General features: G+C 33.3%; 1 long non-coding RNA gene across 1 annotated transcript; it reads right to left on the reverse strand.

The window, feature by feature from the left end:
* Positions 1-979: 979 nt before the first annotated feature.
* Positions 980-24,890, reverse strand: LOC146995219 (uncharacterized). The gene is made up of 2 exons (XR_015043650.1): positions 23,909-24,890; positions 980-7,281 (listed from the first exon to the last, which is right to left on the reverse strand). It is a non-coding gene; the product is annotated as an uncharacterized LOC146995219 (long non-coding RNA).
* Between the last annotated feature and the right edge of the window lie 876 nt (positions 24,891-25,766).

The following is a 25,766-nucleotide window of genomic DNA, read 5'->3' on the forward strand; positions in this document are numbered from 1 at the left end:
TGGGAAATCAAGTATGCCTAAAAAAACATATTTCTTCTGAACTGGTTGAATGCCACGATTTTGTTCTTGATTTTTTGTTTGCAAGGTGTTAGTTCATATACTCGTCTACAAAGCGGTTAAAAAAAAAAAAAAAAAAAAAAAAAAACGTTTTACTCAAACAACACTAGCCAATACCGCGCAGTCATTACTTTCACCGCTTTAGACACACCTCTCTCTCCAATTTCTCCCCACACTTCTCTAAAATAGTATTTTCCTTCGCATATTTTGTCAAGGTCATTGTGGTGTTGCATTCGAAAGCTTTGCGAATAATTTTAGGTGTAGCAGCGCAAAGCAAATGATAGCAGTTTGGAAGGACGTATATATATACGCCTGGGGCAGTTAACGCATCGGCTGAGCAAGGCGTATATATACGCCCGCGGCAGTTAAGGGGTTAATACCTATTAAGACACTCCGGCGAGTCACTTCGTCTTTGAAAAATAAAAGCTTAGTTAGAAGAAGGTTTAAACAACCTTTTTTTGATTAAAACTTTAAAATGAACAGATTACACAGCTTGAACTTTCAATTTAAAAGTACACAACGCACTGGATGTCAGTTAGCGGTAATGTGAATGACAAATTTAAATTAATTAGATACTGGTAACTACAATGCAACAGCCTGAAAAGCGTTGACTTTCATTTACTAATTGTGCGATTAACTTCGGCTAGAAAAATGGCTAACGTCTGATAACTAAGCCACAGAGCTAAGTCAGAAAATATTATTACGGTCAGCGTAGCTGCCAAGAGATTTTTGAACCAACTTTCAAGAACTCTGTCTTAAATACACATATTTCATTTGAATCTTGGTGAAAGCTAATAAAAAGTGACAATTTAAATCATAAGAAAATGTGTTTAATTAACACAATATACTTTTCAATATAAACATATATGTGTCTATGAGATGTTTTCAAAATGATGACGTGGAAAATAAAACAGCATTCATATGCGATTAAACACATTTTATTTCCCAATAAAGCAATTACATTCTTAATTGGCATTACAGAGCGTGAAGGGCGCAATCTTGACTGTTCACATTTATGCTTTTTAACATTTTTATGATGATACAATAGATGGAAGAGAGGTAAGCGGAGACATATTAGTAACACAGCAAGAATGTGACGTGTTCGAAATGAAATCCTTGCTCAGAAGGATTTCATTTCAGGTAAACTTTAACCATGTCGTTAATTAATTATAAGTTCGGTTCCCTATTTAAAATTATTATTGGTTGAAGTGTTATGTAATCATACCAGAAGGATTAACTTCTGGTATGATCCAGAAGGAAATAACGCATGTACTTTAGGGGGTTAAGCAATTATTATATTTTTGGACAGAAAGAGGAAATAACCAGATTAAAAGAGGCAGTTAAAGATCTATTGAGAATTAAAGTTAAAATTTTGATTTACGTATTTTTTACTTATATAACACTCCTACCCACTGAAAAACAGAAAAGCCTTTTCTTAGAGAAGTGTTAGAGTTAGAAAGTGAAAATAAATGTTATTAAACAAAATATGCATTTTAAAAAATAGCAAAAATGTAAAAGACATAGTCTTTAGTCATCAAGGACATAGTCTTTAGTTTTCCCTATTCGTAGACCCCCGCCTCTTTTGATTAATTCTCTCATGCACTAATGAAACAAAATTATGCATAAAAATAATAAATGAGAAATGATAAACATCGTACAATATATAAAATAAAATAAAATAATAGCCCAATGTAAAGATTTTCAAAATTCTTCAAATTCCTCTCTTGGTATATCGTAAAACTATCCTAAATTTTTGAGCTCTCATCAAATATCTCCAAAGAATGTTAAAAAAATTTAGTTATTGAAACTCATTGGCTTGAAATATCGTTATGTAACTTTTACAGTCCTTTTTACTTCCTTGTACGAAGTAAAAAGGAAGTATTGTAATCGCGAGTGACATCTGTACGTAAGGACAGGCTAAAGGACTCTTCCCCCCCCCAAAAAAAAAATTGTAAGACTAATTTAAAATGAATTCTGAAGAGAATTTTCCGTGGCGTCTGTGCGTACGTACATGCGTATCTCGCATCACTCAAAAACGAGAAGCTTCAGAACGTTGAAATTTTGTATAAAGGACTACTATAACATGTAGGTGTGGACCTCGTATTTTGGTTCCAATCGGCCGCACCAAACGTATATAAATATATGTATATATATATATCTATTACTCGGCTCAGAGATCTCAGTTTCTTTATTCTTATATGTTTGTAAGTTGTACATTTTTTGCTTTAAAAATGATTGAATTATGATGCTCTTATCTTCCGGTTAAGGTTTTTATGCCTTTAGTGAATCTGTATGCAATATTTTTAGAATTATCAACAATTTAAAAGTTGTTTAAGTGCCGCTAAGCCTAATAATTTTTTCCAAGGCTGCCATTGCTTGTTTACATTTGAAACAGCAGAACAGTAGATTTGTTGCCAATCTAGAGAAAGTAAGCTTCGAAATAACAAAGATAACGCCTTCTTTTACTATTGCGAATAAAATCATGCTTAAACCATTCTGGAATTTATTCCAGGAAATAAGTGTTTAAGATTTACTTCATAATTTTCAATACAGACATCTTGAGTTTTAATGTATTTTTGCCTTGTCGCGAAGTGAGAACTGAATTAATTGAATGAGAAATACTGAATCGTCTGTGAAAAAGTTTCTTTTTATTTGTTGTTGTTGTTCTTTGCTTAATTTCTTTTATACATCGTTTTAGATTTATTATAGTATTTGAATAGAACATGTAGCAACGATTAGATAATTCTTAAGATGATATAAATTTTGTATGAACGAAATAAAACGCTGTTAAGTAAACCTAGCGCCAGAGTGTCGGTATGATAAACAAATATAGTGAATTTTAAGCGCTATCGACGAAGTAGATTTAATTCAATCCAATAAGTTTAAATGAAATGCAAGAAAAAATGCGTATAATTTAATATTCCGTACAAGGAAGTCATGTGGTAATGCTTTCACAAAATTGTCGTATTTAATTACAAAACCTAAAAACATTGTTGTACATATTTATCAAATTCATTTAAAATAATTATTTACTTATTACAAAGCAATTCACATTTCTTGATTGTAAAGCAGTGTAAAATCGAATTACATAAAAAACAATACAATACATAGCAAACAAATTTTGATTAAAAAGTGATCCTCTGCATGCGAATCAGCATAGCTACTTGTTAGTAGCTATGGGATGCTTAAATAAAATACAAATAAAAATCCCGTTAATTATAATAATTGCCTTTTAGCATTATATAATTATGTCAGAGTTATTGAATTTGGTCATAATTTAAATATTCTTTTTTATTAAACGTATATAAGAAATTCTGAATGGAAAACTCTTGGAAGAAAGAAAAGGGAACTGGAAAAGAACTTAATTGAAAGAGAGTCCGATCGAATTCGGAAATAATTTGTCTCTATCCAAGTTTAGTTTTCATCGTTAAAAAGTCACATACGGGTGATAAAAATTAAAAATAAAGCAATTTTGATGAGGAGTTTAGAATTTTTTAATTACTTTTTATTGAAATTGTTGTTTTACTATTTCTAACGTTGAATTAAAATTCGTTTGCGGGGTCAAAAGACCTGAATCTAGTAGAATGAGCAATTTCAAATTTCCTTTTAGTCGAAGAATCTGGTTTATGTTTCAAAAATAACCTGAGAATATTGTTTTAAAATTTTACAAGAGCCTGAAATTACTTGAAAGTTCTCTAGTGTTAGTATATAGAAATTTCTTATTCTTTACTAAATTACCTGGTTTAAAATTACTTGCTTTAAAATGAGTTTGCGTACATTAAACAAGATGGCGAAAATTTTGTTGCAGAATGTGGTGTATTATTCCATAATCTGAAGCAACAATTTTATCCACGCAATATTATCTTGATAAAAATTTATTTTACATTTTAATCTAGTTATATTAGTCTATTGAACTCTTTCTACTTTTTTGCTAGTTTGCGGCCTAATGGAACTCCCTAGTACACTGACTACCAATAAGTATTTGGACACCTATGCAAATGACGATATCTGCGGTCCTAAGGTAAGTCACGGACTCCGCCGGTATATATCGTGTAGGAAACAGCATCGGCTTTAGTCGCATGCAAGATGCCTCGCAGTTCGGAGCTCTCTGATTTCGAGAAAAGTATTATTATCGGGTATCACAAATGTGGCCAATCCTTAAGGGACATATCTAGCGATCTGAAGTACCCAAAATCGACAGTGGCCTATGTGATTAAGAAGTGGAAGGTGAGCGATGATTGTCGGAATGTGCCCCGAGTCGGCAGACCAACGAAACTGGGAGATAGAGACCGATGAGTGCTGTCCAGAGAAATTCGGAAGAACCACACCCAACCGATGGCCCCCATCCGCGAGGACTTTCAACAGGCATCCGGGAATATTGTTTCAATGAATACCATCCGTAAGAAAGCACATCTGCTTGGTTTTCAAGGTCGTGCTGCTGCCAATAAGCCTTTGATCACAAAGTCCAACCGCGCTGCTCGGTTAATGTGGTGCAAAGCACATCGAAATTGGACCGTAGATCAGTGGAAACGGGTTCTTTGGAGTGACGAATCAAGGTTCACCCTTTAGCGTTCGGATGGCAGGGTCTGGGTCTGGCGTCTACCTGGAAAACGTCTCCTGCCAGAATGCATTGTGCCAACAGTCAAGTTCGGCGGAGATGGAATTATGGTTTTGGGGTGTTTCTCCTGGTATGGGCTGGGACCCTTAGTCCCCATTTATGGTAAGCTCAACTCCGATGCCTACTGCACTATTTTGGATGACAATGTACTTCCTACGTTGTGGCAGTTTTACGGGTTGGACCCATGTTACTTTCAGGACGACAATGCCAGTTGTCATGTTTCGACGTTAACCAAGGCTTGGTACGGTGCCAATGGAGTTCATCGAATGGACTGGCCTGCCCAGAGTCCAGACCTGAACCCTATCGAGAAACTCTGGGACGAGTTGCATCGCCGAATTCAGGGGTGCACTACCCGTGCAAAATCGGTGAAGGAAATTCTATGTCTTCTCCAAGCCGAGTGGAAGAAAATATCACTAGCTGTCATACAAAGACTTGTGGAAAGTATGCCCCAGAGGTCCACGCTGTAATTACATCTCGTGGAGGCTCTACCAACTATTGATTTTGAATAAAGTAATTTTTTCTTTTCTATCACAGGTGTCCAAATACTTATTGGTAGTCAGTGTAATTATCTAACGTTATGGTCCTTTAAAATATATTTAGGTTTTGAAGAAGTAAATGCACCATTTCCATTACTTAAAATTTTCTTCGGAACTTGAGAAATGTTTTAAACAATTTACTTAAAGTATCAATAGACAAAATTTCACAAATCCCATATGGATGGTAAGCATTGCCATTGAACCAACTTTCTTTATTTACTATTTAATCTGACATACTTTACAAGGTTTACAATAATTTCTAGTATATTCTCAATAAAATTGAGGTAATAACAAGTTTATCATTATAAAACACCAGTATGACCAAATTCAAAATGAGATCATTCAAGATTGCTTGAAAATATATTGATATTACAATTTTATGCTGTCCTCATTTCTTCATAGTCAAAACATCATTAATTTTTTTTACACTTAGGATTACAAACATTACCAAATTTTCAATGATCTTCAGTTTTTTTTAACAACAATAAATTAATTTGTAGACACAAATGTTGACAAATAGGACTGCGTGTTAATGTTTCAGCTTAAGTATTAATAAAACCTGTCTCATATTTGATATCCAAGTCCGTTACATGAACCAAGTACCAAGTAGACCAAGTGATATCCAAGTACATAGATAATTTTAAAGATCATAGAAATAATCTACCTGTTGGTCGCTTCATTTTAAGCTAAACTAAAGGAGCATAATCCGTATGTATAATAAAATAATACCCACGGAAAAAATAATTAAAATTTACTGCAACATCTGTAATTGCTAAACATTCAAACATTCTAATTCAGAGATTTTATTATTTCTTTCATAAGATCTTAACTTACGGTAACGAAAAGCTATCGGGTGTAAGGTATCATCTGAATGTTTTAGTTGCAAAATTGAACTAACAGTTTTTTAGAGAAATCTAGAAACACATCGCAGAAAAAATTTGGGTTAAATAATATTAAAATTTATTTGAAAATTTAAGCCTTCTTTAAGTTTTGAAAAGCTGCTTGATATTCAGAAATCCTTAAAGAACTAGTGCAAATTAAAGTTATAATTTGGTTTTACATAATTTTATCTTGCATAAGCTTTTATCTTACATATTATTTATCTTACATCTTTTAATCTTGCTTATGTTTTTATCTTGCATATTTTCATCTTGCATTTTTTTATCTTGCATATTACTTTTATAATACTTAAGTAACAACTACAAGTTTTTATAAACTTTTATTCCACCTTTTCCTCCTATTTCGCCGACTTAAAAACTGCCAGTTTTTTCATGTGATTGTAATCATACTTTCACACGTTGCACAGAAAATATAACTGTTCTATAGAAGAATGAAGATTTTCAAAGATTTATTATTGTATCTCAGGTAAGGCTTAGAGAACATAAAGTATCCAAGAAATTCTAGTAGAGATCTCAGTTTAACGATACTATTACAACTGTTGGAGCTTTTCTAAAAACCATGTTTCATGAAGTCTTTAAATATATGGCTATGGAAAAGAATATGTGATTTAAGAAAATACCCCAGAATTCGTTAAGATTTTAAACAGGGTTGTAAGCAAGCAATTCATTTACAGAAAAAAAAAAAAAAAAAAAGTAAATATCTGCTTTGAAGTTACTATCTAAACATGTATTACATGTAAACACACTTTGAATTTCTTTGAAAAGATTGCCAGAAGATGCAGCAAAATGTTGGAAAAGATGATCTCTCATGAATATGCAAAAAATATTTATCATAGCACTTGAAAATTAATAATACTTATTTTTTTCATAATCTTTATTTTAAAAATGATGAAAAATCAACTAAATTATCCCAAATGCGTACAGAAATAAAAAATTCGACAATAATAGAGCATACTAATTTTTAGCTAAAATAAACTTAATACAGTGAAAGAATTAAAAGCCTATTAGTAGGTATTTAAAATAACTAATGATGGTAAACTAACACGTAGCTAAATTAACAGAGAAATAAAAAACAAAAAAACTTTCTTTTCGTCATCCACAAAGAAGAGAAATCACATGGAGATGACATTGATGTAGAAACTAAAGTTGACGACAGCTAAGTTGCTTTTATCTGTAAGAGAAAATTGACTAATAAAAATCGTACTGTACACAGTGACATTATCTATTACAATATACATATAGTTTCAATATGTATTTACAGTTATACAAATAAATTTTAAAAACAAAATGCTGTAGATCAGGGGTTCTCAACCGGTGGTACGCAAAGATGCAAAGTATTTTTAACTAATAAATTATAAGTTATTTCGGTACTTTTCCGGTTCGCCGGCGCAAATCTCGCCAAGGAGACTTTATTGGCGACAACATACAATATACACATAAAAAATGTTAGCAAATGTTAGTTCTAAGAATTTTTTATTTTGAAGACATAAACATTTTAATATCCTTTAAAATTTTCTAAAAAGCCAATAAATAAAGACAAAAAACGTGTAAAAAAAAAGACATTCATTTAAGAATTTACTATGCTTTCATGGTTTAACATCCCGATTCGCCGGTTCATATAACGTGACCTCATCTCACGCAAACTACGCTACAAAAATCTTATTCTCTCAGTAATTATCTACATTAATTTCAAGTTAACTCTTAATTTGGAATACAAGTTTAAATGCCAGAATTACTTCAATTCGTACGAATAGCTTACTCAGAAATTATGTAAAACCGCAGTGCTTTACTTCGCTAGTGCATTCTCAATTAGAATGGATGAACTTAACCCTTGACTTTGTCTTTTCTATATTTTCGCCTTCGGGTGAGCGGTGTGATTGCATCCTAATTGACTTGATTACCGCGAATGGCCTTAGGGCATAAAATTGAACTATCTGGTAAAATTTCTACGTAATTGTGTGCCAATATTGAAAGAAACAATCAATCTGATAAAAAATGGCTGCGACTTGTTTTGAAAATGAGGCTGAAAAGGTTACCATCGAGGATATTTTGTTTGGCATCAGTTGTACGATTATTGGCGAGTTTATCGTCTGCGCCGGCAAAACGAAAAAGTACTGGTATTTCTCCCACCTTCTTGGCAGGCCTTCGTGGTGTGGTGGTCTGCACGCTCAGCGCGTAATTGAGAGATCCGTCTTTCGATTCACGGCGAAGGCGTTGCTAATTTTTCATCTAGCCTGCTTCCTAAAAATAACCTAATGTCTCTACAGTGGCGCCCGAACTAAAAAGGTGTCGGATGATGATTCTCCTCACCCAGGATTTAGCGATTGGGTCCCCTAAAAACCCCAGTCGCCCTTTAAAAGGGGAAGTATATAAGGTATTTCTCCCGCCTTCTTAGCGAGCCTTCGTGGTACAGTTGTCTGCATGCTCAGCGCGTAATTGAGAGGTCCACGGTTCGATTCACGGCGAAAGCGGTTGCTCATTTTTCATCTTTCCTGCTTCCAAAAATTACCTAACGTCTCTACAAAATTCAAAAATTAAAACTCCAATATCCTGATTAAGTTTTTTCTCTAAAACTCGTAAATTTATGCGATTTGAGCTTTGTTCAAGAGTGGTGGTGGTAGTAGTACTTTGTAGTGGTGGTACTAAAGGTTTTCAATTTTTGTTCAGATGGTACGCGTTAGTCAAAAGATTGTGAACCGCTGCTGTAGCTGCTAAATTACAACATGCTTTGTATATATGCAATATGTTAAGGAGTTCTGCTAACGAAGTATTTTAGATACTCTTCCTTATTACAAAACAACATAATTAGAAGAGCATAATGAATACATAGAGATGAAATCAGGACAAATATTTTTAAATTATGAATACAAATATTTATGCATTGCAACTATAAAGCAACCTTACTCCCACGACTAGGTTGCTCAAGAATGAATACATGTTGCAGTTACAATCTGCAAACACTAATGTAAGTTGTTTGTACAAATTTTCATTGCTCAAATTAACGGATTATGCATCATTATTTAATTTCGTAACTACGCCATTCCGAATACTGATAAGAACTGGTTTAGAAATGTGTCTATCCATGAACTTTTCTAAATAGAATTACATAATTATATACCATTGCTTGATAATCCTACGGCGAATATGGGCATCTGGAAGCCCAAATTTGAAATTTGGAATTTGTTTTATGATTGATTTTATATTTTGTAAATTTTTAACGGATTTTTGATTAACAAGCTCAAGGATTTCGAAGCGAGCCGTGGCAACATTGTACAGAAAAAACATTTTATCTCCAGCGCGTGAGACTGTGTATCGGAAATTCCAAAGATATGCTCAATTTAAAAGAACTATTTTGCAATATTGCTGTTGAACTGAATTTTATGGTTTAAGTACGTAGAACGTGATACTTAATACTTTAAATGCAAGAACTATTTTAATTCGTACGAATAGCTTACTCAGAAATTATGTAAAACCGCAGTGCCTTACTTCGCTAGTGCATTCTCAACTAGAATGGATGAATTTAACCCTTGACTTTGTCTTTTCAATATTTTCGCCTTCGGGTGAGCGGTATGATCGCATCCTAATTGACTTGATTACCGCGAATGGCCTTAGGGCATAAAATTGAACTATCTGGTAAAAATTCTACGTAATTGTGTGCCAATATTGAAAGAAACAATCAATCTGATAAAGATTGATTAAAGGTTACAGACAAAATGTTGAAAAAACGCTCCTTTGGACGTAATTTAAATCTGAAACCTTTAATATTTATTATTATTATTATTATTATTATTTTACTGCTTTCACAATATTCGTGGATTCTTTAATTTTTTATATTCTCTTGTTTCATGTTGTATATCATACTATGCGTAAAATTTATTTTTATTTATCTGAATATTCACCAGTTTCTTTATACAAGTAGTTTTCTTTTGAGTATATAAAGTTTCAGATCAGCAGCGTCGTTCCTGAAAACAAAGGGAGTGCTTCTCCAGGAAGGATGTGTACATATCTCTGAATTTTAAAATTATAACGACTTTCGCAGGCGATGAAAGAAAATATAAAAAGAAAGAAATCATACCAAAATTGAAGAAAACAGAATTATGCTTTATTAAAATAACAACATCAGAAGAAATTTCTAAGTATTGGAAAAATAATTCTATTTTTAGTTTTATTCCAACTTTGGGAGTAATTTAAAATCTAAAACCTTTCAGTTTTTTTTGGGGGGGAGGGGAAGGGTGTGTCTTACCTCGTACGTTTGTAGTTTGTATTAAATTAAGGAGAAAGAGATTAAGTAAAACTGAAAGCTGAAGGATTTTGTTTGTAAATTTACATGTTTATATTTTACGTTTTTAAACTCAGAATGTTCAAATTTCAATTTTCAAAAGATTGACCATTTTCCTACCATTTAAAGCATGGTAACTCATACTTTTAAACTTAAAATAATACGTAGTAAAATAAAATGGATAAATAAAAGAATTTTCAATAAATAACAAGCAACGGCATTGAAATGCTTATGTTGGAAAATTTGAATTCATAACCTGCCACGCGACCTGCCATAGTTACTCTCTATGATGGAGTGAAATCCAAATTTAAATTCATTTATAAGGTATTTCTTCCTCCTTCTTAGCATGTCTTCGTGGTGTAGTGGTCAGGACGCTCGACGCGAATTCGAGAGGTCCGTGGTTCGAGTCCCGGCAAGGGCATTACTCATTTTTCACATCTCCTGCTTCCAAAAAAATCCTAATGACTCTAAACATGTAATTACATTCATTTCACTACTGAAATTAAAAAAATAAATAAATAAATAAATAAAATAAATAATAAAAAAAAAATTACGGTTTCATCAGCGAAACAAATTTACTTTTATAACATAAGCAAAACAAAAGTTTTTAAATTCCATTTTAAATACCGTAATAATGAAATTATTTACATTACCTTGTAGAATCATTAGCACAATTTGAAGTAGGAGACATGAAAAATGAGCAATGCACTCACCGAGACTCGAACCTGGACCTCTCGATTACGCGCGAGTGTGCTAACCGCTACACCATGAAGGCATGCCAAAAGGAGAGAGAAAATACAGCTCATAAAGTGTAAAGTCTCTATAGAAACGTAAAACAACATTTGATACGTTTTAAAGAATTGTAAGGTATTTTCCTCTCCTTACCACGTGCGTTCGCGATGTAATTAGAAGCACATCCGATTGGCAGTCGGTGAGTCCGGTGTTCGAATCCTGGCGCGGGTACTGCGCATTTTTCACGTCTCCTACTTCGAAATACCTAATAACTCTACAAGTGGACCACGAACTAAAAGATTATTCGTCACCACCAAGATTTGACATTTGAGTTCCTTCCTCCCCTGTTGCCACGTGATTGCTATATAAATGCACAAAAGTCATAACATACAAAATTTGAAGGCACGTGGTATTATCGCTCAAACTCCGCTTTTTGCCGCTTTTTTCTTACAGAATAGCTGCTAGAAAACATTCAGCAATTATCTTGAATATTTAGTTAAATTATTGAATTATTAATTAGATTTACTGATTAGATTAATAATTAGATTGATTTTTAATTAGATTTATTGAATCTGGTGCAAAGACTGTGAAGTTGGACTTTGCCTGGGACCCTGATTTGAACTCTATCACGCTAAACTGCATTTCTAAGATATTTTTTCCTCAGTGCTTTATATTGTCTTAAATTTTATATATTTTACTTTTTTATATTATGCAATAAATAGAAATTAACTGTAATTCGACTGGAATTTATTTAACAAAATTTTTTGTTGGTGATAACATCTGAAATTGGTTTCTCTGGAAACTTAGTTTCTCATGATGAAAATCTACATAAAAAAATATTTTCTAGAAAGGAAAAATGTATTTTTCAATTCTCCAACACATATAGATTTAAAAGATGAAAAAAAAATTACACAATTTTTGAAGCGATTTCGGTCTACAGATTGAGCAGTCAGATGGTTAAAGGGCGACTGGGGATTAGAGGACCCTATCGCCAAATCCTGATTTCGGAGAATCATCATCCAGAAACATTTTTAGTTCGGGCGCCCCTGTAGAGACACTAGGTTATTTCGAAAAATGAGCAATGCCCTCGATGGGACTCGAACTTCGGGCCTCTAGAATACGCGTCGAGCGTGCTGACCACTACACCACGAAGACATGCTAAGAAGGCGGGAGAAATACCTTATAACGTTAAAATCAATGAAAACACTTAGGGGTCCTATTCTTACTTTGTTTGGATCATCTTATGCGTGCGAACAGCTGTTGACAGCTTTGAATTATATCAAATGTGACACAAGAAACAGATCGACAGATAACCTGAGCGCTGCACGTGATACGCTGAAATTAATGAAGTATGAGCCAAGGTTTGACGAATTATCAGTATATATACACCAGCAAAAATCCCATTAATTACGAAAACTTTCTTCTTGTTTTTTACTTCCTTGTACGAAGTAAAAAAGAAGTATTGTAATCGCGAAAAGTTTCAGGCAGCATATTTCAACGAAAATATCCATTTTGACCGCTATCGAATGCAATTTAACGATGTTTTTGCGTGATATCTGTAGGTAAGGACAGAATAAAATACTCTTTTCCTTCAAAAAAATTATAAAACTGCTTTAAAATTAATTCTGAAGAGAATTTTTCGAGGCGTCTGTACGAACGTATGTACGTACGTGCGTACGTACGTATCTCGCATAACTCAAAAACGAGTAGCCTCAGAACGTTGAAATTTTGTATATAGGACTGCTATAACATGTAGATGTGCACCTCGTATTTTGGTTGCAATCGGCCGCACCAAACGTATATAAATATATTTATATATATATCCACTTTGTTACCCGGCTCAGTGATCTGAGTTTCTTTACTCTTATATGTTTGTAAATTGCACATTTTTTGGTTTAAAAATGATTGAATTATGTTGTTCTTATCTTCCGGTTAAGGTTTTTATGCTTTTAGTAAATCTGTATGCGATATTTTTAGAATTATCCACAATTTTAGAATTGTTTAAGGCGGCCATTGCTCTTGTTTACATTTGAAACAGCAGGATAGCGGATTTGTTGCCAATCTAGAGAAACTTAGCTTCGCAACAACAAAGATAACGCCTTCATTTATTATTTAAATCATGCTTAATCCTTTCTGGAATTATTTCGAGGAAATAAGCGTTTAAGATTTGCTTCGTAATTTTTAATACAGATATTTTGAGTTTTTATGTATTTTTGCCTTGTCGCGAAGTGAAAACTGAATTAATTGAATGAGAAATACTCAATTGTCTGTGAAAACTGTTTCTTTTTTGTTTTGTTTGCTTAATTTCTTTTATACATTGTTCTAGCTTTATTATAGCAATTGAATAGAACATGTGGCAACGATTAGATAATTCTTTAAATGATATAAATTTTGTGCATTCTGAGTTATAATATGAACGAAATATAATACTGTTAAGCGAACCTAGCGCCAGAGTGTCGCTGTGGTAAACAAAGTGAATTTTAAAAGAATGCATTTATTCTATTGTGGTTTATGCGGTGTTCGGCGAAGTAGGTTTAATTCAATCTAATAAGTTTAAATGAAATGCAAGAAAAAATGCGTATAATTTAATATTCCGTACAAGGAAGTCATGTGGTGTACACATCAAATTTTTTCTGTTTAACTGTTAAGACAAGTGTGTGTTGCTTTGATAAGCCAAACCTCCATTTTCAGGAATAACTGGAGTGAACTTTGCTATAAATAAGTTGATTTTGGTTGAATTTTGGGCACGCGGCCATAAAAGATTCGCCACCACTGGTTTATACTTCCAAAAACATAGTTTCACTTGAAAAAAAAAAAAAAAAATTCCAAGCAGACAATTTTTTATAGCAAAGCAAAATAGTCCAAAAAATGTGCGAATTGCCACTGTATAATTACAAAATCTAGTTAAGACCTGTTTGTGAGATACCAACAGCAATATAATCAAGCTAATAATGCGGGCTTCCGTCACAATTCGAAATCGCTATGAAATCGCTGCTAGAGAACAACAATATTTCTCTTTACAAGTTATCCACATCCAGCATCGATTCTCCTACTTGAAAAGTACCTCCTTTGAAAAGTGTTAAATTTGCTTTTATAGTCTTTTATATATTTTTCATATTAAGTTCACCCGAGTGAATACAACTAAATGCTTCTTTTATAAAATAACACTGTGTAAATAATATATATATATATACATGTAAGAGAAATAAAGAATAATATGTAAAAGATTACATTAGCAGCTGAAATTCCCTTTTGTATTCTAAAAATAGTAACTTCTATTTGCACTGCTTCATTTTGAGACTAATTCATGTCATATGACTATTACATAATTCTGATGATGTAAATGGAATTAAAACTCAAACAGCCAATAGTAATTTTACAGCCATATTAACTATCAAATCAAAATGCACCGAGAACCGAAATTTCCAGGCAAATTAGAATAATTCCTCGTAGACAACATACTCTTTAATCATGCAATTACGATAATTTCTTATATACATTGGTTTTTAAAAAGAATGACGCACGCATTTTACGGAAGCGAAGCCAGAAGATATTAGCAAGGTAGAAGCTAGCAGAATGATGACGTAATTAACTCTCCTGAGGTATTTATACTAACCATGATGTAATTGTAGAGGCAAGCTGTGATTGATTAATATTAGTTTTAGTTGCCCTTTTTCCAGTAGCGTTACATAACGTAGAAAGATCTCGAGTTTGGGAGAACAGATGAATTTAGGGACACCGATGAACAGAAGAACAGACAAGATGGCCAAATGGGCCAATGACCATAAGTTAACTATTGCCAACTCAAAAACCCAAGGTATGCTTATCTGTCCAGGAAAGCGCCATCGAAGAACCCCGTGCATCAACCTTCATGGGAAAAATATTAAAATAGTCAGAAACTTGAGGTACCTTGGAGTTATAATTGACGACACATTGATTTGGATGCCACATTTAAAGGAGGTCAAGGCACAACTTCACAGGATATTTCATTCCATGCTCAGAACAGCAGCACCAACATGGGGAGTTTCTTCGAGGATGCTTAAGACGTGGTACTCTGTAGTTGCTGAACGTATTGCACTATATGGAGCCTCCATGTGGGGCATAACGATCACTACTAAAATGGAGAATCTGCTACGCTCAACACAAAGACCATTCCTCCTGAGCATTACCTGAGGATATAAAACCTCGCCCACTAATGCTCTAAACGTAATTTCAGGACTACCGCCTCTGCATCTCTTAGCTCAGCGCGAGAGTGCAATAGTGCGAGTGCTCCGACTCAAAGAGACAATAAGTTTATGGGATAGGACTTATGTTTATACCGACTATGAGCAAAGCATTCCCGAGCCACCTTGCCACCCGGCCGAATTCAATATCTCGATTAACTGCAGGTCACCAACGTGGTTCAACGCCACTGCAATCTATACCGATGGTTCCAAAGGAGAATGTGGCACCGGTAGCGGATACTGTGTTCTACTTGGGAACCAGATCTTAAAGACCTGGGAAAGAAAGCTTAAGCACCACAACTCAGTTTTTCAGGCTGAACTGATTGCATTAAAAGCTGCACTTGTCTACGCACTGGAAAATAACTATTCCAGTATATATTCAGACTCAGCCTCTAGCCTCCAGGCAATCCAAGGCACATGTAGTAAAAATCCACTCGTCAGGGCCATACAAAAACTCTTACTAAGAACACCTAAATACTATAGGCCTGAACTCCAGTGGGTACCTGCCCACACTGGAATACTGGGTAATGAAATTGCAGATGCAATAGCCAAAAGAGCAGCAACTGACCCCCACGTTCGCACACTTGACGTGCCTCTCCCGGGTTCGTTCTTAAAAGCTGAGCTCGAGAGAGAATTACTCAAACGTTGGCAACATCTGTGGCAGACAGAAACCACCGGCAGAAGAGTTTACAGATTTTTTCCAAAAGTCTGCCGGCTTCTAAAATCTGGCTCGTCTCACTTCACTCAGTATCTAACAGGACATGGTCCCTTCATGACTTACCTGCATCGCTTCAGACGACGCGAAAACGAGCATTGCTCATGCGGGATGGTAGGAGATCCGGACCACTATCTGTTCGCTTGCAGAGAGACCGCTAAATATCATCTTAGGCAACCAGTAGCAAACCACATCCATGCATGGGCCGAAGCTACTTCAAAAAATCGCAATGCATTGAAACGCATATGCGATTGCATAAACATTGCACGCATAATCTCAGACAGGCTGGAGTAATTCTCAGCCACCATCCTCGTCACCAGCACAGCCCCTGTATGCTCTGTACCTGTAGCGAACTAATTTTATCTTAAGTTAGCTTATTCGGCTTTTCTTATTCCCTGTATATATTTATCTTCTAGAACTGTAAACCTTGAATTATGAACCTCGAACTATATATTTTGCCTTATTTTATGTATTGTTTCCACTGTTTTGCCTTTTTTTTATTTTATGCATTGTTTTACTTTCTAGTATTTTACTTCTTATTACTTTTAGTATTTGTAACCACCTATCCATTATTCTGTAAATATGTAACTGGAATTGTTCTTCACGCTCGCAATGCACCCTTCTTCCATCATGCACTATCGTCTTCGTCCAGCATTTGTTTGCACTGCCCCCAGCACAATATGTATTTATAAGTGTGTCTTTTGTTCAAGTTATTTCCGTCAGCGGGGCTACCTGGCCGATATGCTAACTACCCAGTGGACCGGCTGCCTCGCTGTCGGTGGAAAGCATGGAGGTAGGAAGTAAGATGGAGTCGCCCTAAACAAGTTTCTCCGGTACCCTGCTCTGAGAAGCACCGGCGATCCCTACGTGGTGACCAAAACATTGGGTCATTTACCATTGAGTTCTATGGGATTTGACGCGTTCGGGTGTAAATATTTTGTAATTACGTCGCAAATATACATATAAATGTATATATTTTCTTTTTCTACAACACTTCAGAGTCCTAAGTATATGAAAACAACATATTTTTAAACAACATTTCATTCTGAACGGAATTAACTGCTATACTTTTCACAGGACAGTTTTCTCAGAATGGTTTAATTTGAATGAAATATTTTCACAAGTTTTCGTTAATTACATTAGAAAAAAAAAAAAAAATAAGGTAATTCGATTTTATTCGGTTAAGGTACAAAAATTAAGATCAAAGTTTATTGTATTATTAATATTAAAATTATGCATTATTTCTTTTCTATTTATAGAGCTTCTTCCTAAAATACTTTCTTAAATATGACATGATTTTTTGGCTTCTTTTAAATCGAAAAATGTAAGTCAATTTATAATTAATGCTCTATTCGGTTCATTTTAAATTAGAGAATTATTAGGAATTAGCGAAATACTTTAAATAAGTATTTGGCTAATTCCTAATAATTAAATAGGTATTAAATAGTATTTGACTTTCTCTGAACATTTCTGAAAGGGAATAAAATAATTTTTTTTTTTTTTTTTTTTTTTTTTTTTTTAAGTATTATTTAAAACTTGTAGCTGAGTTATTATAAATGGTAAAGGGGAATAATTCTTTTAATTATACTTATCAGATTTTTTTTTTTTTACCCTTCATTTCAACAATACATATTCCAAAACTCTTTATTACGTTCTTAAGTGCGCATCTCATAGCATTTGCTTTACAATACCTTTTAACAGATTGCTTTCCAATACGAACAATTCTTGCTTAAATAGTTTTATAACGTCAACAGAATTTCAATTTATGTTTACAATTCAATATTAAGATTATTATATATTTAGATAACATTTATAATCATTATAAATTAGATACATTTAATCATTAGATTTCTTCACAGTACTTTCACAGTTGTTTATAAGTGAATAAATTCTTCATTTCAAATACATTTATAAATAATTTAATGAATATTTAAGTATTTTGTCAAAGGCAGATACATGCTTTTTGCAAGCACATGCATAAATACCCATACATATTTCCTATTTATCATTTCCGGCATGTGCAAATCTTTAATTTCTGTGCATTCACTATATTTTTCGTGTAAAGTAATTTACACTAATTTAGCATACACCCGAAAGTTTTACATAAAAATATATATATGAATATAATTTGAATGAAAATTATAAGTATTATTTTTAATACCCACTCAAAGGTCAGTTTTTCTTCAAAATTCCTCCACGATAGCATCTCTCTCTTTAGGCAGATAGCCCTTTCATGCGTTACTCTATTTAATAAAAACTTAATCTGACCTATGTGCCTAATTACAAATATTTTAACATACATAATTTTATATTTACATTTAGCCATCAAGTTTCAAACTTTTCAAATCTTCTCGAAAATAAATTTTGGCAGATCTCTTTTAGCAATTTTCTTAAAATCTATATTTTTGTAGTGCAACAGCTTAGAATTTTATAAAACAAATTCATAATCAAAATCGCTGTTGTTAGTTATCGAAAAATAACCAAGATGTGATTTTTGCGTAAATGTCAGTAAACTATACAAATTGCTATTATCCATCACACTATGCATGTTTCTTTCATGCGAAAGTGTTCCTTTTTCGATTTCTATGGAACTGTCGTGTGTCGAAATACTTTCAGAATCTTGTCAAGCGAGCTTCTGAATGTAAACAAAAAACACCCCGTCTGGTGACCCAAGCTTCAAAGCAGTGCTTCACTTCTAGCGCGGAATGGCCCCTCCTCCCTTTCCTACCTCCATGGTGGAAAGAAAGAAAGATGAATTTAGGGGGAGATCACCAAATCTAGAAAGTTAATTTCGGTTCCTAAATTTGAAATCATTATTAGCTGAAGTATAATGTAAGCATCTGCCTCATGAACATTATGCAAGAATCATATGACGTGGAATAATTTTGAAATGACGTCGGTTAGAGAAGTATATTATAAACAACTGCTATTTCTAATATAGCAGTTGTAATAACCAATACAATTAATATAAAATTAATTAATGACAATCCATTAAATGAAAATATCAAAATGATTACGTTTTCATTTTTTAAACATTTTTTTTTTTTTTTTTTTTTTCAAAATAGCAAACTCAAAGTTATGAAAATTCTAATCTAAACAAAAGTATCATACAAAATTGATTTAGATAATTTTATCTCATTCATTCATTACATTCATTTGATTTAGATAATTTTATCTATTATATATACAAGACAAAGTCTGAAATCCGGTCATCTATTATCCGGAATGATCTAAAATCCGGACCTCAAAACCACCAACAACGTTTTTTAACGTAGGCTTTATGCGCATTTGATTCCACCCTCCGCGCATAATAAAACATCTGAAGAGTCCCGATTCTTAATTTCACTTCGACACTAAATAAAATACTTTGTTATTGAAGAAAAAAATCATTTTAGCATAAATTTGTACGATCAGTATTTTGGCTCCGTTGCTGCATATCTGCTTGGCACACATCTCAAACCGAAGCATTCTATATAAATACATCGTTAATCTGACGCCAACCTGGCGAATCATTATTTATTATACTTTCTTTTCATCACCGCATTTTTATTAAAACTTGACAACGTTGTAATGACTCATGTAGCGATGTCTAAACAATTTTTTATGTTAATAATTGAATACTAAAGGAGTATGGAAACCTTTTATGTTGACATTACGCTTGGCGATGATTACAGATTTAAGTTAAATGTGCTAAAAATGTTGGCGAGGGAAAATTTACCAAAAATTTTTTTCCATATGCTAAAAATAGATTTTGTTCATGATACTCATAGACCCAAAGATTACATTAAGGGCAATTTGAATTCAGAATTGATTTGTTATACACATAAACCCAGAACCAGCGCCAGGGTTCGTATGGCCGCACCGAGTCGCAGAATTTAGGACCCACAGAGACTGCATCCGGCGGTAAGATATCTAGCGCCGGCCCTCAATAAGGCTTAAGTATATGGTGGGAATTTATTTATTCAGAACTCTGATAAGCCTTAAGCATGTGCAAGAAATAGACATAAGGTATAATAAATAACTAAACTAATACAGTGGTGGCCAAAATTGTGGACACTTTTGGAAATTTTTATGTTTTTGAACTTTGTATGCTTATAGAAAACGTTACGTTTCACAAAATGCAAACTTGTATATATTATTTTAAAAGAGAACTGATTACTGAATTCAATACAAAACACAAAATTCAATTATTTGCAATACAAAAAAAGTTAAACGATAATAGTTATCGATACACATTAGATAATGATGATTGCAGTGAGTTATCAGTACTTAGTAGGGTACCCTTTATTTTTGATTACAGCTTCACATCGACGTTTCATTGAGCTGACAAGAGTTATAAGCTCTTCTTTCGTTATTACATGATGCCAGGAAACAATTATAGCCTCAATTAGTTCCCTTTTATTTGATGAGCGCTTCATTCGGACAAGAGTTTTCAAACGGTGCCACAGATTTTCGATAGGATTGAGGTCAGGACTGTTTCCTGGCCATGACAACAATTTAATGTTCTTTGTACAATACCACTCTTTCGATATTTTGGCCGTGAGGCAAGGAGCAGAATCCTGCTTAAAAATAAACGAAGCATTGTTGGAAAAGAGATCTCTGATGGAAGGTAGAAGTTTTGGTTCTAGAATAGTGTCAATGTATTTTCTGGCATTCAGTGTCCCATCGATGACATGATGGCGAGCAATACCATCTGCTGACATGCATGACCAAATCATAACACTAACTGGGTTCTTCACAGTTGCTTGAATGCAGTCAGGATGTAGCTCTTCTCCTTTTCTATGTCTTACATATTTTTGCCCGTCACTACCGAATAACGATATCTTAGTTTCATCACTCCACATAACTTGTGACCACTGATCATCTGTCCTATTAATGTGTTCCTTTGCCCACTGTAGTCTTTTTTTTCGTTGCTGAAAATTAAAATAAGGCTTTTTTTCGTGGAACCTCTCAGCTCAACATCTGTTAATCTTTCTACCTCTCAGTCCAACATCTGTTAATCTTCTCCTGATTGTTCTTGAACTGACAGAAACACCAGCATCATTCAGATCACTTCTGATGGCCGCTGATGACATTTTTTTATCTTGGAGACATAGTCTTTTTATTCTTCTGTCATAAATAGATATGGTGCACCTTTTTCGGCCTTTTCCTTCTTTGTTTTTTATTGAATTTGTCTCCTGATATCGTAAACAAAACTTTCGGACTCCAGATGTAGTCACTGAGCCACCCACCTGTCTTGCAATTTCAGCATAGGAAAGACCACTTTCTCGTAACACAATAATATTACATCTCTTTCTAGGTGTCCAATCTACTTTATTTGATGTCATTGCTTCTTGACTAAATATTAAAAATGATTCTCTTTTATTTGATGTCATTGCTTCTTGACTAAATATTAAAAATTTTTACAAAAATTCCTACTTGTAATTGCAGTGTATAAGAAACACTTTTTCCTTCTACAGAACAAAGCAAAATAAGGAATTGTTTGAAGTGTAAACATGATGTCAGCTTCTACTGGCAGTTACTAACATTTGATTGGTTCTCAAAACAAGAACAGTGATTGGCCAGGAAAGCTAGACATTACAAACCACTTCATAACTGTGTTTTTTGGTTATATTAAAGTACATATAACTTTTTTGTATTGCAAATAATTGAATTTTGTGTTTTGTATTGAATTGTATTGAATTCAGTAATAAATTCTCTTTAAAATGATATATACAAGTTTGCATTTTGCGAAACGTAACATTTTCTATAAGCATACAAAGTTCAAAAACATAAAAATTTCCAAAAGTGTCCACAATTTTGGCCACCACTGTACAATTCAGGTTTAATTGTCTCAGTGCGCATTAGAAGGAAGATAAAATTTAACGGAACAACTTGTCCTTAGTCGCCAAACTCATGATACGTAGCCAAATAATGTTATAGTGAAAGATAGCTAAATTTGATGATGATAGACGCTAATTTTAAAGGTTTTTCGATATCGCAAAACAAAGGTGAAATTTTCCAATTAACGGATTTTGTAAAAAAATGTGGAGAAGAGCTAATATATGAAGATGATATAAAAGAAGTTTTTCATTGTGATGACAATGCTTCTCAATCATCAATCAATTAATGAATGGCGAAATGTGTAGTATGGTTCTAGATCCAGAAAATACCGCTACCGATAGGGAAGAAAGTTACAGAGAAGTTACTGAAAACGAGAAAATTTCGATTGACAAATTAGTCGGAATTCTCGAAACAGCAGTTAAAAGATTTCAAACTTGAACAAGAGATTATGTCTGTCTACAGAACTAAGGAGAACGTATTATTGAAAAAAAAAAAAAAAAAAAAAAAAAAAACGAAGCAACTTAAACAACTTACATTGAAAGAAATGTTTAATTAGGTAAACAAATAAATATTAAGCTTCTTTTTGTAAATTTTGATACCCTCTAAATCATAAATACTTCATTATTTCATAAATCACGATTCCATATTTAATTTTATAATTTCTACATGCCATTTTACTAGATTTAAACTGATGATCTAATATCCGGAAAAATCCCAAATCCGGAATCGCTGAAATCCCGACGGTCCGGATTTCGGACTTTGTTCTGTATATATCTTTATTATATGCGGCTTGACTTAAATGTCTGTTTGTCGCCGATAGTTTATTGGTTGCTTGCGTAACTGTACTAGCCAATGGGGTGTCGTTGCCACGGCATTCAAATAGTCCATATACACTCATACCATACATGCAGTTATCATTGTTTCAATTAAATTATCATGGTATTTAAGAACATTTAAATATGTTTAATTCATACAATTGTTGCTTATTATGCATTTAATCATATTTACATATGAATTACCTAGAAACTTGCAAACGTTGAGAAATTAAAGAAGACGAAACCAACTAAGGAGTTGTGCTTAGTACACCTCATCAGGAAGGTTTACCCAAACTCTTATGCTAAATATTCTTTCGCGTAAAGAGTTTAAAATTTTGCTCGATTTTATTCCGACATTGTATTTTAAACTGAATTTTCAGCTGAACGCAAACTGAGCGTGTCAGAGGGAACGTGAACGTTTGTTTGCATTAGCAATCATCTGTTTTTGAAATGGTTTACAACTGAACGAAATTAATTTAAATTTAATTACAATTTATAGTATCTATATTAATTACAATTTATAATATCTAATAAAATCAATTTAAATTTAATTACAATTTATAATATCTAGAACAGCGGTCATTTCGCATGACCGCCGGCTTTCTAGTGTATATATATATAATGCGCTTTCTGCATACCTTTTTTCGTATAATTTATAATTTCATACATAAATTTTTTTTATCTTAGTAACCAACTTCAAGTACTTGCATTTTCATTTTTGATTTTATTTTCTGTATTGAAATATTTAGAAACAATAACTTAATTTAAAATAGAAAGCAGAAAAGGATACGATATAGCATTCACACTTTATAGAGAAAACACTTTTGTCAGCAACAACCTTATTCTTATTAGAAATAAATAAAATATCAGTTCTATTTATGGAATTACTGCAAAAATGTCTAACAAAATTTCAAAATTAAAACTCTGAGCTTCTCAATGTTACAAATAATATTTAAAGTACGAGACATACCTCGAAGTTTACATTTTTCTATTCAGAAGGATTTCCAACGATTAAATGTTTGCGTTCAAAATCATAATAAAAATAAACTGCTGCAAGTTTCAGCATAAAATATTTTTCGTTAATAACTCGCAACGTTCTTAGATAACTATAGAGTAGAGAGTACGGATAATGAGAATCGCTCGAAAATGAAAAATTGTGTAATTCAAAAGAAATGAAATAATTTTCTTAAAAATTAAATCTGCGTACCTACCTTTTGTTATTCTGCAAGCGGATGTTACAACTTCTTATTCATAAAGGGGTTTGTCACTCCCTGGGGATGGAGCTAGAGGTCCCCTGAAGCATTTCATCATCGTCCTCAACAGGTAAGTGGCCCAGCTGTTCGTCTTGGGTCTGTGCCCTACTAGAAGCCTGCTTTAGAGCCTGGGCCCTACTGAAAGCCTCTTGCATGAATCTAAGCCGCTCAAAAATTAGTTTAGTGCACAAAGGGCATGTACAATTAATAAAGGGGCAGCGTTTTTTATGCTTCTTCAATGATTTTTTTCTTCCGTGATTTCGACACCTAGGGCATTTGGGTTTCTTTTTTTTCTTTTCTGCTTTTTTGTTGTTTCCTCGGTCACTGTTGCAGTCATCATCTTCTTTCCGTTCTTGTTCCATGCCGCTGCCTCCGACTGCCTCTTCGCTGAGCTGTTGTTGCTCGTATGTCGACATGAGGAATGATGCGAATTACTCCTAGCTCCTTTTATTTGGTCCTGCGCGTTACGGTCGCCGCATTTTCAGGAGCTTCGGAGTTTCTTTTCACCATAGACAAGCACTAGTCATAATCGTTCCTATCGTGAGATGATTGTAATCGATAACGAAATTCTCTAATTTGTAAACATGCTACGGAGAACGTTCCTTCATTGTATAGAATGAAGTTACCCGGTTTGAGTTATATTTAGTAGTTATAGGAAGTAAAATTGTCACTTCTACTTTTATGTTAAACTTTTGTAGTAATTTGACATCGCGGTACACATTATAATATTATTTAACATATTGCACATTTATAATAAAGACCGTTAATTCTAAAATATAGTGCTATGTGAAATTATTAGAATATTAAAAAAAAATCTGAAAGCTGTCAGATTTCTCAAAGGAGCTCTTTTAACGTTTTCTGTGTTACCTTTATTTATTAAATATCATATTCTTCGCCCTTAAGCCATAAAATTCAATTCAACAGCAATATTGCAAAAAATTTTTAAAATGAGCATAGCTTTAGAATTTACGATACAAAGTCTCGCGCGTTGGAGATATTTTTTTTTTCCCCGTACAGTGTTGCCGTTGCTCGCTTTGAAATCGTTGAGTTTCTTAATCAAAAATTCGTTAAAGTGTTAAATATGAAATCGATAATAAAACAAATTGCAAATTCGGGCTTCTAGATGCCCATATTCGGAGGAGGTTTACTTTATTCAAAATTGGATGGCTCTAGATACCATTGTTTTATCACAATGCGAGAAACATAGATACTTTTATGCAGATTGTTAATTATTAAATTCTTTAAATATAACACAGGGCTCTAATATTTGGTGGCAACAATTTAAAAAGCGATTCGCCGTTTATAGTGAATCAACGCAAAATGCCATTTTGAAACTAATACGTGTATTAGTTTCAAAACGGCATTTAAAACGGCAAGCGTGTAGTTGGAACAATATGCAATTTTCATATGTATACATTGTTCCAACGCCATTTATCGTTTATTGTTCCAACGCCATTTATCGTTTTTTTTTCAATGCGCATATCAGTTTACGCAGGAAAAAATGGGTGCTGTCATTAGAAAATTTTTTATTTTAACCATAAGAGCTCTATAGTTTTGAATAAGCACGAGCTCGAGCGCATTCTTTCAAATAACAATACTTCAAATAACAATATTTGAAATTCCATTTCGATTGGTTGAGCGCATATGGAGCTAGGAGTTCATAAATTGGGGAAGGTTTTTTATGACCACCCTGTATATTAGATACCTCCTGAATATATTTTTTTATCACTAAAAACGTTTAAAAGACGTTTTAGTGTTTATGGAATTTCATCAAATTATTATCACTTGTCTCTCAATACGAAAAGAGAATATTAAT

This window comes from Stegodyphus dumicola, chromosome 10, assembly GCF_044657685.1.
Source record: "Stegodyphus dumicola isolate Sdum_Otavi_A_Nest chromosome 10, ASM4465768v1".
Classification (NCBI taxonomy): Eukaryota; Metazoa; Arthropoda; class Arachnida; order Araneae; family Eresidae; genus Stegodyphus; species Stegodyphus dumicola.